This window comes from Caloenas nicobarica, chromosome 9 (genome assembly GCF_036013445.1).
Source record: "Caloenas nicobarica isolate bCalNic1 chromosome 9, bCalNic1.hap1, whole genome shotgun sequence".
NCBI classification, from domain to species: Eukaryota; Metazoa; Chordata; class Aves; order Columbiformes; family Columbidae; genus Caloenas; species Caloenas nicobarica.
Genome location: NC_088253.1, coordinates 15,961,872 through 15,977,340, shown reverse-complemented (window position 1 = coordinate 15,977,340; position 15,469 = coordinate 15,961,872). Strand labels below are relative to the sequence as shown.

Genomic DNA, 15,469 nt, shown 5'->3' with positions numbered 1-15,469 from the left:
CTTGCATTGTTGAAATTTGCTGTTTGTTGCAGGATGCAAAAAATGCTTTCCAAGAGATCGTCGAATTCCAAAGCTACAGGAATAAACAAGCTTATTTATTGTTGGCAAAGCTGTGTTGATTGTTATGGTTCCAGTTTTGATTAATAAAGATGCATTCGAGCCTAGTTACAATGACTTAAAACTCATGGTCCCAAACCTCAATTACTTTTGCACCAACCTAACGTGTAGTGATATGCTGAATTAAGTTGGGTGGTGGTGATGTTATCAGTAAATACTAGCACATGATTAGATTAGTGTAAGTGAGCACTGCTATTTTTGTTATGACTATACTCAGCTTGGATTGCATCTCTAAATGCCAAATGCAATAGATAACTTTTCCGTAAACTGAATAACAATGCTCTTGGCTGTGCTAACAAATTCCTGTCCCTATCTGTAAGGTTAGGCTGTGTTGGACACATTTGGCTTATGGTGGATATCTTTGGCATTTTTGCCTCAGATTCAAGGTGATAACTGATTCTTCCTCTCTCCTAATATAATTTGGGGCTACACTTTCCTTCTTGTTCAGCAAGACCTCAGAAGATGTGTGCGCGCATGGTTTGTGTTGTGTGCGGTAGTGTGTTTTGGGTTGGTTTGTTTGGGGGGTGTGTTTGTGTGGGGGATTTGTTTTGTGTTTTGTTTTGTTTCGTTTTTTCCCTTTCTGAGGATATTGTGTGTTTTCTGCTGGTCTGGGGTGGGGGAAAGGGGGATTCTGGATGGAGACGAGTGACGTAAGACGAGATTCTTCCTTCAGTTCTGTGATACTGTGGTAACATCTCAGAAATATCTTATATACTGACGCTAAAGGATGCTTAATGTATGAATAAGAAAAAAAACCTATTGAATCCTGCTGCTCCATGGCTGGGTACTTAACTGCACAGAAAAGAATGTTGCAGTGATCAGTTCTCCCCCAGAGCAGTTCTATTGCATGAAGCATGTGCCTTCCCGTGGCCAGAAAAAACAACTGTACTGCTTGAAAACGTTCATCCTCAAGGGGCTGCAAACTGGAGGCTTGTGTGATATGTTCTCTTAGAGGGATTATTTTGAAGCACTAACCCTCAACTTCATGTGGCAGAAGAGAGTGTACTTGGTTTTGAGGGAATAGGTAAATAAATGTGTCCTCGCTGCAGAGTTGACTAGAATATTTTCCCTATCTTGGGTTTTAGCTGTGTAAAGGCTTTTTTCCTTGAATAGTTACATTTCTAGCTCTTTGCTGACTAAAGCTTTTCAACTGTGAACATGAGAGCTCTGCACAGGCTTGCTCCTAGCAGCTTGCTCAAATTAGAAAAGCACAGTTGGAAGAATTATTTTACTGAAGGAAACTTTAACAACAAAAAGCACACAGTTTTGAAGCCCTAGGCTTTTAAGATGTGTACTTGTGATCCCTTGAAAATAAACTGTGTTCAGAACATGTGAACCACATGAGCACATCATGAGGATTTGTGTGATTCTGCACATGCACAGCCTGGTATGCTTATCAGACATATGTGTGCATGCACATGCTTTTAAAAGGTTTCTTGGTTTCTGTGATGTGTTAGTGGGGTTGTTTGTTTGTGTTGTGTTTTTTTTTTCTTTTTTAAGATCTTGATCAGGTATTATTTTTCTCCTTCATAAATTTAAGCCGTGTGATAGGCAGAAGTCATCTGCAAGTATATGAAGCAAATTGTGGTTGATATAGATTTTTGGAGCCCTTCTAAAGAACTTCTAAGCATTGATTTGGGTTTTTTTCCCACCTACAATTATATACCACCTATTCAGCTCTATTTGGCTTCTGCTTGTCAAATACATCTTTCGTTTGCATCAGTGAGTGTGCAAGTACATATCTATAGGATAACAAGAAGAATTTACTTCTATACTTTTTTACTTTTTTTTTAAAAAAAGTATCTGTTTAAAAGTAGTTATGGAGCAGAGACTATGCTTTATGAACTACATGTGGGGACTTCTAGTCATGTACTTCTATTTGACAGAAAATCTAGTATCATAGCTGGTAGCCATGGTGGCTGAAAGATTATCTAGTGGGGAAGGATCCAGATGTATTGTGAACTGAATGCTTGAAGTCTGTAGTGGAATGCTTTGTGAAAGCCATTTAAGAGGAGAAGAGCTATTAGAGAGCTGTCTGACAACAGTGCTGTCCTGGCTAGAAGGAAAAATGTTTATAAAATAGCAGAAGTTGCTATTTTCTGCAGGTGAAAAGCTTGACCAGGTTTTCTTGCAACAAAGCCGGTAGTCTTTTGGAGCTAGACAGTGTATTAATGGGAAATACAAGCATCTTACTCTAACACTTGATAATTTGCATAGTTAGAAAATGAGCAGAAAACAAGCCATTCTCACCTGGTTTTCAAGCATATGGCACTTCTTTGCCATGGTCCAAGCACGACTGCAACCTCTGGGCATATTGTTTGATCCTGCTACTTCTGCAGGGCCAATTTCTCTAGTGTTTTCCCAGGTAAATTGTGTACCTGCTTGGGCCCTCATTCTACTAAAATGGAAATACAAACAAAGGCAATTCATTGCTCCCTCTTTTGTGTGATGGAAAGCAGGCAAACACATGATGACACTGTCAAACTAAACACCTGCCCTGGTTTTAAACTTGCTGCCAGAATGTGTTTCAGTCCAGCTTTGTGTGCATGGGTAACTACTCTTTACCTTAGCAGGACTAATTAAACTGTGAGAGGTGAGACAGTTGCCCTAAGAAAAGTCAATACTATCAAGATTTTTGTGGGTGTATAATACTGTAACTAATCACCCACAGCAGATGATGGTGCTGTTGCTGTTTTCTGCAATTTGCACTGTTCCCTTTTTGTTCAAATTGCCAGATGTCTCTGTCTAAAGAAAAATATATACTACTCAAGAGATTAGTGACTTAGGCAAGTATCTCCTTCTATATATTACTCCCACCTAAACAATTCTAAGGAGTAAACAGCAGAATAAATTGCCTGTCTACTACTGTAAATCAAAAATACAATCTTAGTCCAGTGTAACGCAAGGCAAATACAATAATGGCAAAATCTATAGCTGTAGAGATGATAAAGTATCAAGAGGATCTGCCCTCTACTGAGGCCTGAGTATAGGATACATTATTTAAATGTACAGTAGGAAGTGGCAGTAGAAGTGATCAATACTTCACAAGTCTTGACTTCTAAAAAGTGGTGAATTGATTTTATCTTAACAGTAGATAGCCGGGGGTGCAGTAATAGGGATTGCTAAAATGCATGCTATGGTCTTTATTCTCTATTGTAGTCTTTGCGTAGCTGTTTAAACCTGGGGGAATTGAATATTGTATGTCACTAAACTTAGATTAATAGTGTTTTAATTGGTAATAAATAACTACCTAAGCACAATGTAATGAAGAGTCTGGCTAGTATTTTGCATTCTCATTGAGGTTAGAGGGTAGCATTAAGCACTCAATAATGGTAACTTGCCATTAATTCTAATTTTGCCATGGCCAGAGTTCCAGTAAAGCAGCTGTGGTTTTCAGCAATGTGTCCTTCTCCCTCCCCTGCTCTCACCAATCCATTTCACTTGCTAAATGTTCTGGATGAAATCCTGGCCCTTTGAGATGGGCCTGTGGTTTAGTGGAACTCAGTGATTCTGGGCTTCTCAAAGGCAAAAGCCAGGCTTGTTTAAAACTGGGAGAGGGAAAAGGTCCAGGGGAGAAGGATGTGTGCAGAACTGGACTTTCTTCCAACAATGCAACTGCCAAGGTTGATGAGTCAGGCTTTATGCTACTGCAAGTTGGTGTTCTTCCATTTCTAAGGCTTTACTGGTTGTAATGTAGTTAGTAGTCTGGCAAGTGTGAGAATGAGAAAGTCCTTTGTATTATAAGAGACACCTTATGACTTGTATAACCTGTTACAACATTAACTAGTCAAATTAAGTCTAAACTGTAAGGCATACTAAGGTTTAATTAGCAGCATGATGTCAGTTTACATAGCTCTAATTGGTGCTAAAAAAAACTTTCCATGGGAACCTGTAACCGTTCTTGATGTGCACGCGAAGGAAGGATACCCTTCCCTCACTCCCTCTGAAACACGGGTCTGTTTGGGCTATGGGATTACTATATACTTGCAGATGGCAAGGGAAAGCCTGTCTTTTCATGGGAAAGCAGCTATTTCTAATCATTTTGCAGGTTAGGGAAAACTTGGGCAGCTTTACCAAGGCAGCGGAGAAAGATATGATCCTAGTATGGTGAAAGGTGGTAAATCTCAGTTTTTGAAAAATTTCAGACATCTTTGCTGCTGCTTTTGCTTCAAAGTTACAGTTAGTAATTGACCTTCTTCCTTTGGCCTTCTTCAGTGGCCAGAAAAGGAAATAAAATAGCTGACATCTCTTTGAGGTGAGCAAGCAGTGGTCAGTGTGTGCCTTTCCCTGCATGCGGGGCACTACCACAGGCCATCTTGTGCTTGTGAAAACAAAATAGAAGAACAGTCTGAGAATAATTTAAAAAAAACCTTAAGCCTTCAGAACTTCAGTTAGTCTATAGAAGGACCTGCAGGTGGGAAAGAATCCAGAGCAGTGTGTTCATCTTGCAGTAGGCATGCTTGAGGGTTTAGTCTTCAAGGCCAATGCCTCGAGTTGTTTGAGAAGGAAGATACTGACATAACTTTTGCCTTGAAATAACTACAGTTACTAAACGTGGTCAAATACTAGCGCATATTAAGTGGAGGAGCCACTGTGGCTGAGAACTGGGAGATAAGGGACACTTCTTGTTCCTGTAGACCCTCATGCAGAACACTTCATGTTTGTCATGTAAGTTGAATGGAAAATATGGCAGTAAAGCTGAAAGAGGCCCTTTAAAAATATTTTTTTTTTTGGATAATACAAGAATTTGGATTTATTGAAATACTGTAGTTGTACCTATTTTTCAGGCTCAGGGAAACTTTACTGACAAGATAGATATACAGCTCTATATATTGAGAGCAAAGATAAGTTGTTTTAGTAGTGATTTTTCTGACTACATCTTTAACGTCAAAGACACTTTAAGTACTGATGTCATGTAGTGGTCTTCGAGTTTCATAATAAATTAAAATTTACAACCCAAAGGCAACTTTAACACAGGTTACTTCAATATTTCATTTGAATTGGGGGTGCATAAAACTGCTTAAGTCTACCTAATGTTCTGAAACTCACCAACTTATGCTCTTGTTGTGTCATTTAACTATGAGCCAATTTGGGAAGGTATAAAGGGGTATGACAGATGGCTAGCAGTTTCCTGACTCTGTGGGCAGGATGCTAAATAATTTGAGCAGGAATTGAATTGGAGAAAAAGTGGGATGAAGCTGAGGCAGTGGTAATGGATGGAGGCTCCTCAGAAAACTAGTTGTGAAGAACAAAGATTGCATGGTAAGTCAGAGTTGATATAACTTCCTTAATGACTAGGAGAGTAGAAGGTGTGGAGGCAGGTGCTAGATGTTGAGGTGATAAGCACTTTGATGCTGCTTGGGCAGCCCGTGGGTACCGCTGCTTCCCAGAGCGTGTGAGCTGGGAGGTGGCGAGCAGGCAGGAGTGCTCTTCCCGCTGGGTGCCGGCAGTGTTTGCAGGCTGGATATGTCAATGGCAAGGGCGCATATGTGAATAAATAAAAACGGCAGTATTTTTCTTGATGCTGCTTTTGCTTGCAGAGTGTATCTGCATTAGTTCTACTAAATTTTTTCCCACTGAGGAGAGTGATGTACTGGAGTAAAGGCAAAAGAAACCGTAAAGAAAATCAGAGGTAAAGCTTCTTTGTTTGGAGGCTGTATGTAGCCATAGCAATATTTTTAAGTACTGTAAAGCTATGAATCATGGCTGTAAAGTGATAATGTTCCTGATGTGAATTTTGGATAACTGAGACCATTTTATTTTGACAACGATAAAATGGCAGATCTGATTTTGGAGTTCCTGTTAGTCATTACTGATTACAAAGCGAATCACATTGGTGTTGATGGGGTTTCCTTAAGACTTTAGATATAGACAGAAAGGTTTTGTCTAGTGCATTAGCTGAAATGACACTGTCATTATTCATCTCACTAACTTGATTTTAATCATCTTTGTCCCTAACAGGCTAGGAAGTGCTTTCTAATGCACTAGACTGACTTTATCGTTGCAGTTGTATTTATATAGATTAAATTTATCAGTAGCTTAAAAAGATGATGTAGCTGGCTTAAAACCGTAAACTATTCAGCCCATGCTTTTCAGGTTTAATATGGCCATCTTCCTGTTAATCTCTGCTGCAAATCTGTGAGGATAGGAAAAAAAATAGCTTGCTGAAAGGAAAAATAGGTGGCATGCACTGCAGAGACTACTGACACTGTGAAAGGAAGCACTGCTATTCTAATTCAGGCTGTGGCTTGGTCACATCCAGCCATACTTGATTTTATCTCAAGCTAACACAATCCCTAAATGTATTGCCTGGCTGCTGGAAAGGGTTTTGAAGACTGTGAAAAGCATGATATCTAAATATGCCCATTCTGCTTCATAAGCTGTGAAACATGTGCAGTTTTACAGCACAGGATTTTGAAGTGACACTTTGCAGTTGATCTTCTAACTTTAAATGCACAAAAGCCCACCAGCTCTCTGTTGGACATTCACAATAGATTAGGGAGCAAACACTGTGGTGAAAATTCCCTGAAACATGTCCTGTTTGTCACTGAAATAAAGTAATTGCCTTTTGTAAATATAATTACAACAATATCAAAAAAATTGTCAAATATTTGCCAGTTGATTGCTTAGATTAAAAAAAAAGCTATTTGTCAATTGGCTGTCAAGTGTTCCTGTAAGAGAAGGAAAGTTTTTATTATTTGAAATGACCTAATTTTCTCCAGTACCTCTTTCATACAACGTTATTTTCACACTGCCTAGCATAATATGTTAACTTCTCTTTCAAGAGGAAAATGGCCTTCCAATGCCAGCTGATTTTCAGTTTAAATGCATGATGCTTAACTGGCAGCTGTTCTGAAATTTGTCAGACAGTAATAGAAACAATTTTATTTCTGGGAATACTCCGGCTTAAATCATCCAGGCTTCATATTGCCTAAACTTAGTGTGGTGGTACAATATTAGTCCTAAATATTTTGATTGACTTTCCAAAGGCAATTTTGAACTGCTTACATGTATAGGATTTTTTTTTGTCTGAATAGTCATCAGTCAACTCTCTACTTAGAGATACAAATAATTTCCTGATAGATTTGAAGGACTTCCCTTTTGCATGGTGTGATTTGTACTTTGTAAAGCCATGAAGTCCCGCACAGGCCCTCTAACATGAGTCTTGAGGAACTGCTGCTTAAATCAACATGCATGTTTCCATGTAGCCAACAAAATGTGCTGAATTATTAGCCTTTTGGAAATAACTGTACGTGACCCTTTTGCATATAATTGTACATGAGTCAGCAGTCAAGCTGTTGTGCAGGAGTTGTTTGAAATGCTATAGTCCACTGATTTGATCCAATGCTACGTTCTGAGAACTCCCAAGCTGTATTCCTGGTCTCGGTAGCAGGTAGGTGCATTCTTTTTGTGCAAACAGTATAGACTTCCAGTGGGCTAAATAGGCCATTGCTAATGGCTATACACCTGTACAGTGTAGGGATAATTAAAGCCTTTAGGTGCTTTAGAGTGGCAATTGCTCTGTAAACTTGAAGAATTAGCCAGTGAATTTCTTAGATTACTGTAAGATATTTTTCTGTTTACAACTGTCAAATGAGAGGTTGGTGCATCTGGTGCATTTAAGTGATAATATAACAGCAGTTCACCTGCCTGCAAACTTTGCTGCATATGCTTATCAGCTTATGAGTAGTCTTATGAATTTCAGAGCAGCTGTGCTGAGGTACAAACATACAGTGGCTTTCCTGAAACAACTATAGCATTGCTGCCAATGCAGTTGCAGGAAAGTCAAGGTAACTTCTACTGTAACAAGCATGGTGAAAGCAAAGTTAAAATTGCCTTCTTTTAGTAGCTATCTAGAAACTCTTGCTTTCCAGTACTGACAGTAGTCTGATTGTAAATGGTAGCTATGCCACATGCATTACTGAGGAGAGATGTGCACCAAACTATTTAGAAAAAAAAATTAAAACATAAGCTTGACCTGTATGAAGTGTATTAAGTCGAATATCAGTTGACTGCTGAGTTATAGACGTTCAGTGTCTCCTCTGTCTCCCCTTTCCCTTCCCATGTAACTCTTTATTTTTATCCTCAGGTAGAAATATTTCTTCTCTTCACACCATTCCTTTGAACAGGAGAGTTACTGCTACAGGGAACTTGATATTCAGCAATGCACCTACCCATTTAAGTTGCTTGTGTGCCCACTGCTTACCCAGCTTAACAGCAGCAGATACAGGGGAGATGATAATTGGGCAGAAAAATACCATGACTGACTATATTAAAGATACAACTGGACTAAAGGTTTAATGTACTTAGAGCTGATAAAGTCTTCTATTAGTTCTAGCAAAGCTATTGTAATTGGGAGTAGACATGTTCCTGCCCTCATTACAGTTTAAATGAGATTCCTAACTAGGGTGGGGGATAACTTGTGCCAGTTTGACACAACTGTTCTGTTTATGTAAGTAAGATGGACTCTGATTAGGACCCTATGACAGTGAGAGGTTAGGTGGATAGGTACAGGAGCATTTGAGTGAATACATGGGTCTTCTAATCTCTGAGCCTCTAACCAGCTGCAACTTGTTGGATTCTGAAAATAATCTTATTTGGAAAAATTAACTCTTGGGGAAAAAATACTATTGTATTTTTTTATTCTATTTAATCTATTGTAAATGTGCATTTCTCTCTCATCTATGGCTAGCTGTGTAGGTTAAGTTTAGAAAGATTCATCCTGACTTCATTACATTTAAAATAAACTCTTGGGTATATCAAGTCACAGATACCGAACAACAGGAACCCACACAATTTGTTCTTGTGCTTCTGTTAATATCCTGAGTATTTAAAAGCAGTGTGGATGCCAGCATACGACTGGCTTCTCCTTGCACCTGTACCATTCAGGTAACTCCAGTTTTACTTACTGTATTTACCTCCTTGGATTCTGGATAGTGTAGGGAAAATGAAGCTGGCTCTGGAGCCAGGAAAGGATTTCTCTATTTTGAATTTTAACTGCTTCTTAAAATAATGTTAGAAGAATTAGGATATTGCCTAAAAATGGATTGTATTTCTCACCTTGCTTTCCTATCTTTATTAATAAAGTCATAATACCTTTTCATCTCTTAAGGAAATACTTTCATTTTAACTCTTAAATGCTGTTTTTAGCACATGTTGTGGGTGTTTTGAGGTGTTTTTTTCTAATAATTATTAGAAATAATCCTATTGTAAAATGAAGGGGCTATAGCAAAGATCATCTCTAGTAATATCTTTTAACAATCTTTTCATGTAAGGACAAAGAAAAAATTGCTTTCTTAACTGTGTCTGTAAATGCCCAATGTAAGCCAATTGCTTGTTTAAAAATATCATAATCATTGCTTATCGATATGAACTTTTAATGAGGAAGATGGGAAAGCACAATTGTCTGAGGTTTGAGTTTTTTTCCCCACAAATGTATCATAATTTTATTCACTGGGAAATTGTTGCATTTAGGCTTAGCATGTGTGTATGCTAGTAAATAACACACATTTGTCTTTGCTATTTATTTAACTGTGCCTTTGTTTTAAATAATTTAATCTTCCCATTGCCTAGTGAAATAATATTGTTTCTCAAGTAGGATAAAAATTGATCTTGTTTGTGTGCGAGCAACTGCATCAGAGTCTGTTCCTGTATCTGTTTATAATAAAGGCAAGATATTAATTTCTATTACAGATAAGTGCAATGACAATCTTCATTCCATTACTGGGAAGAGAAAGATTTCAATTCATAGAGCCTCTGCAGCATTTGAAAAATTGCAGGATGCATTCTATAGACATCCAGAAAGTCAGCAAAGAGAATTAGAGACTTAATTGATTTAAATGGGGTGAGGGGAGTGGAGATGTGAGGAATTCCAGTGTACTTCAGCATCAGAAACGGGAAATCCTTGGATCTAAAGCTTTTCTTTTGAAACAGAACACATCTCTTGGTCAGAATCTTTAGCGATCTTCTTCAGTTGATGATCTTTTGATGTTTCCTTTTTTTCCCTCATAATTTTCCTATTTATGTTATCATAAGCTTTAGGAAATGCATCTTTCATATGTTTGTAGAATTTCTCGTATGGTTTTAATTGGATGATTACAGCCATCTCTTAATTTTTACCAGGGGTCCTAAAGCATTGTGCCCCCTCCTCCTATATGGTCCTGGGACACACTGCAGGAGAGCAGAGAGTTATTACAGTCAGGTTTTGAGACATTAATAGAATACAAGTAAATGACTGAGGTCTGATTAAAAAAAAAAGTCAGGGGAAACTTACTTTAAAACAAATGTGTCTTCAAGCAGAGGCATTTCATCACACATCTTCACTTGGATAATAATTTGTATAGCCACAGAGCTATATGATCTTTTCAATAAAACCAGCTTGTTCCTTTCAGTGAAAACAGGAAACCCTATATTGTGCAAACCTTTGGAAGTCACAGACCATGATGGGACTGCCTAAGTCGGGCAAAACTTGCCCTTGCTAGGCAGTCAGGAATGCCTCTTGGTAAGCCCTTTTCCTTGCTCTTCCTCCTCTCTTGCCATTCAGATGGCTTTTATTAGCATTAAGCGATCCCTTGTGTGTTACTAATCTCCTATAATATTTCCTCTGCTCGGTAGGGTTCAGCAAAGCTGTCTTGAATTATCTTACTTGGTGTTCTAGGTGATTGATTTGCAGTGCAACTGATCTCAGCTTCCTGAGATGCTAGAAATGCTGAAGACTTATCTCAAAGAAAGACGCTTTTTAATTGCTGAACAGCTTCAGCAATTTTGGGTTATGATAGCTTAATTAGTAAGTGTTCTCAAGAAATTAGTGATGTGCGGTTGAAATTGGACTTGTAGTTGATGGGAGTTTTGATATTCAAGACCTTAATCTTTCATTTTACTTACCTTCTAATTTTTAAGATGCTTTTTTATTTCTTCCTCATAAAATGCTAATTGATGCCAGCTCTCTACATTATCCAAGGATAATATTATTGTGTCTGTATTTACAGCTGTTGTACTTTTTTTTCTCCTGCAAGCAATTTTATTGGCAATTAGCAGGTTTTTCACACCAATTCTGTACATGTTCTTACACAGAAAAGAATATGTTGCTCTAAATGGAGACCAGCAGAGCACAAAAAATGGAGTAGAATATTTGGAAAACATGAAATTGTCACATCTGCCTTTTTCAGGGAGATAGAGAAAAATTTAGCTTTCAACTGTATGTTACTCTTAGGTATATATCTATATTTTTACTGCTGATGCTCCTCTAAGCTTTCCCACATATTACAAGCTGCAATTTTAGCCTCTTCATGTGACAAAATGAGGATTTCAAGTTAGGTGCTGTGAGGCCAGGCCAGTACTTGATATTCAGACACTTACAGCAACTTTTCTGTTGCTTCCAATATCAAAAGTGTGAGTAGGAAAAGTACCAGGATAGTTGGGGTTTCTGGTACCCTGCCCTTAATAGTGGGGGAATCATCTGGGAGCCTGATCGCAGCAGGCTGTGCTTCCCAGCTGTACCCTGTTTGAGATTTGAAAGGCTAGAAACTCAGTGGATGTTGTGCTTAAGGGTCCTATAATGAGATATAAATGAAGGCAGCAGATTAAAGTGTTGGTGATCTTCTAGCAAATTATATGCTAAAGGTTTGTATTCACAAATGTGAAACTGGTATTGAAGATGAAATAAGGCTACTGGTGGAGAAAAAGATGTAAGGAAATTTAAAAGGATGTTAAATGGGCAGTAGGGAAGAAAACACGAGGCCCTTGTATTGCAGGGCTGGGGAAGGACCATCGGGGCCCCTGATACTGCACTTCTCTCTGAAGCAGCATCAAATAGGCCTATGCTGTTCCTGGCAGGGACTTCCCTGTACTCCCCATTAAGCTTCTATGTTGTTCTTTTACATTGTTTCCTATTTATTCTGTATACTGTTGTCACAGTATAGGAATGCCACTATTGTCCATATTCAACATGGACACAAAGGCAAAACATTCTGTGCAGCAGATTTTTATGGACCTTGGTGCAATTGTGGACCCTTGCCTCAGTTGTCACTTCTTTATACTAAACTGTTTGTGGTGTGTTGCCATACAATATCCAGAACAATATTAGTTTAACTGCAGTAGCAGACTTTTTTCTGCTGAAGTCTTGTACCTTTTGGTTGTCTGTCTTTTTCCAGAGCATGTCTCCAACGTGAGACCACTGACTTCTTTCCAGCCTTTCACTGTGTTTCATGGCCCTCCAGCTCTCAAAGTTTGCAAGTCAAATAATCAAAATCCTTAGTTCATCAACCATGTTTTTACAGTACTTGGTAGGACAGACTCCAAGGATTCATTGCTGCAGAGTCCCCTCCAGCGCAACCTTTCTCTTTGGCAGGATATTGCTGGTATCTTCACTGAAAGGCTCGTTGTGTACACAGGCTGTTGCATACTGCTTTTTTTCAGATGTTCCGATGCCATAATTCTAATATGTCTTAGTGCTTTTTTGTCAAGATGTAGATAAAACATTATTGCTATTTTATTTTTATAAAGCGTGTTACCTGTCTACAGGAGGAGATTAGATTAACTTGATATGTCTTTGTGATAAATCCTACTTGCTCGTCTTTGTCTTTGTTGTTGCCCTCTGTGCAGTGAAACCCGGTCATTATTTATTCTGTGATTTCTCTGTAACTATCTAGTTCTTTCTCTTCCCTAGGTACGCCACACTTGCCATTCTTTAAGTTTAATCTTTAGTACTGTAGCCATCTCTCCTGAGTTCTCAAAAATAAACTGCTGGTGGCTCTAAGGATTTCATCAGCCAGTTCTTTAAATATCCTAGAAGGAAATTCATCTTGCCATGTGGATTTGAGTGTTTGAGAAAACAAACCTCTCTCCCTCCTCGTATCTTCCTAACTAATGTTGTCTTTATGCCTTTTGTTGCACAAAAGCAATTTAATAATCCTCAGTGCACACAGTCAAACTGTCCTGAAGTAGAAAAGTTTGATTCCAGGTACGAGCAATAGCTACGACTATGCTCAAAATGATTTTTTTTTTTTCCATGTAAGAATAAATCCATTTTTGTGGGGATTGCTGTTGGTATAAACAAGGTACAAAAGGAGGTAAATATAATAACGTACAAAGGCAGTAAAAAGTCTTAATTCATTTATTTGGGGAATTTTCTTTATTCGGATGTTTTAAAAATGAAAGTAAGGCCGGTCAGGTGGTTGTATATACAATACAGTGTCATTGCCTTTCATTTCTAAACATTAAACTTTTTTCTCCTGTGACTTCCTGAAGATCAAGCTAAACGTGAAATAACCTGGCATAAATTTAAGGTGGATGGTGACACCAGCTGGTAGTGAAATATAGGTATATAAAAGTGTGAGTTCAGATCTTTCCACTGACTTGGATGGAGAAGCTCCTGGAATGGTGTTAGTACCATGTCACTGCAGCAGTTCAATGTAGATGTTTGTCTTGGATTTGAAGATGCCTGTCTTCTACTATGGTTATGCAGAAAATTAATTCCTAGATACACATCTGAGTTTGCACCTTCATGTTGGCTTTGTGGGAGGGGAATTTTTCATCCTCAAGTGTCTTGGTTGTCTCTTGTAACAATGAATTTGTGTATTTTCTCCAATTGCTCTCTTCTGTTTTCATATAGTTGTTATGCTAAGAAAAGTGATGAAATGACATGATGGTGATATGTTCCTGCTAAGGATGTTTAAGCTTAATTTCCTCTTTGGAAAGAATGCTATGCTGGCAGAATATAGAAATATTCTTTTTGCTTTAAAAAGAAAGTAAATGATAGTTGAAATTCTACATTAGGTATGCTAAAAATGTTTTCTTATCAAGAAAATGCAAGAATATTGAATGGAAATCAAACGGATTATAACATTTGTAGCAGGAAGGATGGAGAGGAAACACTGCTCAGCCTGTGGTAGAACCAGACTTGGAAAACATACAGAGAAGTTGGTCTGATGCCCATAATGGGCTGTGGAGCACAGGCTGGCTTCCCTGCAGCTTTTTCCATCCTGATACAAAGCAGGCAGTATTACCGCTTTGGAGAAGATCGGGTTCTCAAAAAATGGACATGCCAAGAAATAATCATAGGAAGTGGCAGTTTTGTAGAAAATGCCGAAATTGAAAAATGGAAGTAGAATTATGCCTGGAGACAGAAGCCAAAGCACTCAGATGTCAAGAGGCTGATATTTTCAAAATATATGTAGGGCCTGTTCAGCATTTCTCAAATGAAATACTGTGTTGACTTTCAGAAGATCAAACTGCTGTCCGTGTCTTTAAAAGGAATGGGAGGGTGGAAGTCCAGTGTTTGAGTGTGACAGATGGAAGAAATATGTAACCATTCCAAACACTATTTATTTCTATGCTCTTCCTTGTTCTGCAGCTCTTCACAGCTATAATTATTTGCTCTTATAAAATAGTCGTCTCTTGGGCAAGAAAGAGTTGGCTCTCTGGCAAAGAGCACATTGCAAAAATGGAAGAGTGAGATGTTAGGCCAAGAAGCGCGGGGCAACCTGCTGGTCTGCTGCAAAAATCTCCTCCAGAACTGTCTGGTCTGTGAGCTGCAGAGTCTGGGCTGAGGATTGCCTGCAGAGGGAAGGTGGAGTGCCACCTGGATTCTGGAATTCCCAAATGTCCCAAAGTCTCTAATGCAGGTCCCTGTGTGCCTGTGTATTTTGCACTGTCTGTCGACGTTTTCAAATGCATTACAAGCTTACATAGTAACCTGTATGTACAGACACAGCACAGTAAGTAGATTAAACATTCCCTGGATAGGAGCCCATGTTCTTCATCTGCACTGCCTAAATTACAGCTTAGTATCCAAAGGGTAGCAGTTATACTGTTGGTCTCCTTGCAGTGTAAACAAGATGCAGCCATTCTTTTGTCACACGCAATTTTGAAATTAGAAGGTGCCTGACAGTGTTCTTATGAACCAAAGTTTCTAGAGACAACTTAAACTGAAGGAGGGATGACCATGTTTCCAACTCATATATGAAACATTAGGAGCTTCAGAAAAGCGCTGCTCTTATTAATCTTCCTTGTGATTTTGGTGCTGTAGAGTTCACGCACTCTGAAATCTGTCTCTGTCGTTCTGATAGGTGAGAAGTTTTCTGTTTATTGAAAGGTTCTGCTGAAGTCAAGTTACAGCTGCAGGCAGTGCCAGAGGAAAAAATCTATGAATTCTGGATCCTGTCATCATTTTGGTTATGTTTTAGTAGCTTAAGAGGAATATTAAAGGCTTGAACCCGCATATTTCATCGTGAAAAGACCTCCTTAGTTGTTGTGGATGGGAAGGAATATGAACACTGACTCATAGTTGTTTTGGGAGTACAGTTTATTTAGGAACTAGTTAAATTAGAGCTGCTATTGCATGATCTTGAAT

The 15,469-nt window shown here is 38.5% G+C and overlaps 1 long non-coding RNA gene across 1 annotated transcript in view; it reads left to right on the top strand.

The window, feature by feature from the left end:
- Positions 1–449: 449 nt before the first annotated feature.
- The window catches only part of LOC135992028 (uncharacterized), a 107,722-nt gene continuing 92,702 nt past the window's right edge, over positions 450–15,469 (top strand). The window contains exon 1 of the long non-coding RNA XR_010606682.1: positions 450–503. This is a non-coding gene — a long non-coding RNA (uncharacterized LOC135992028). The remainder of the gene's footprint in view (positions 504–15,469) is intronic.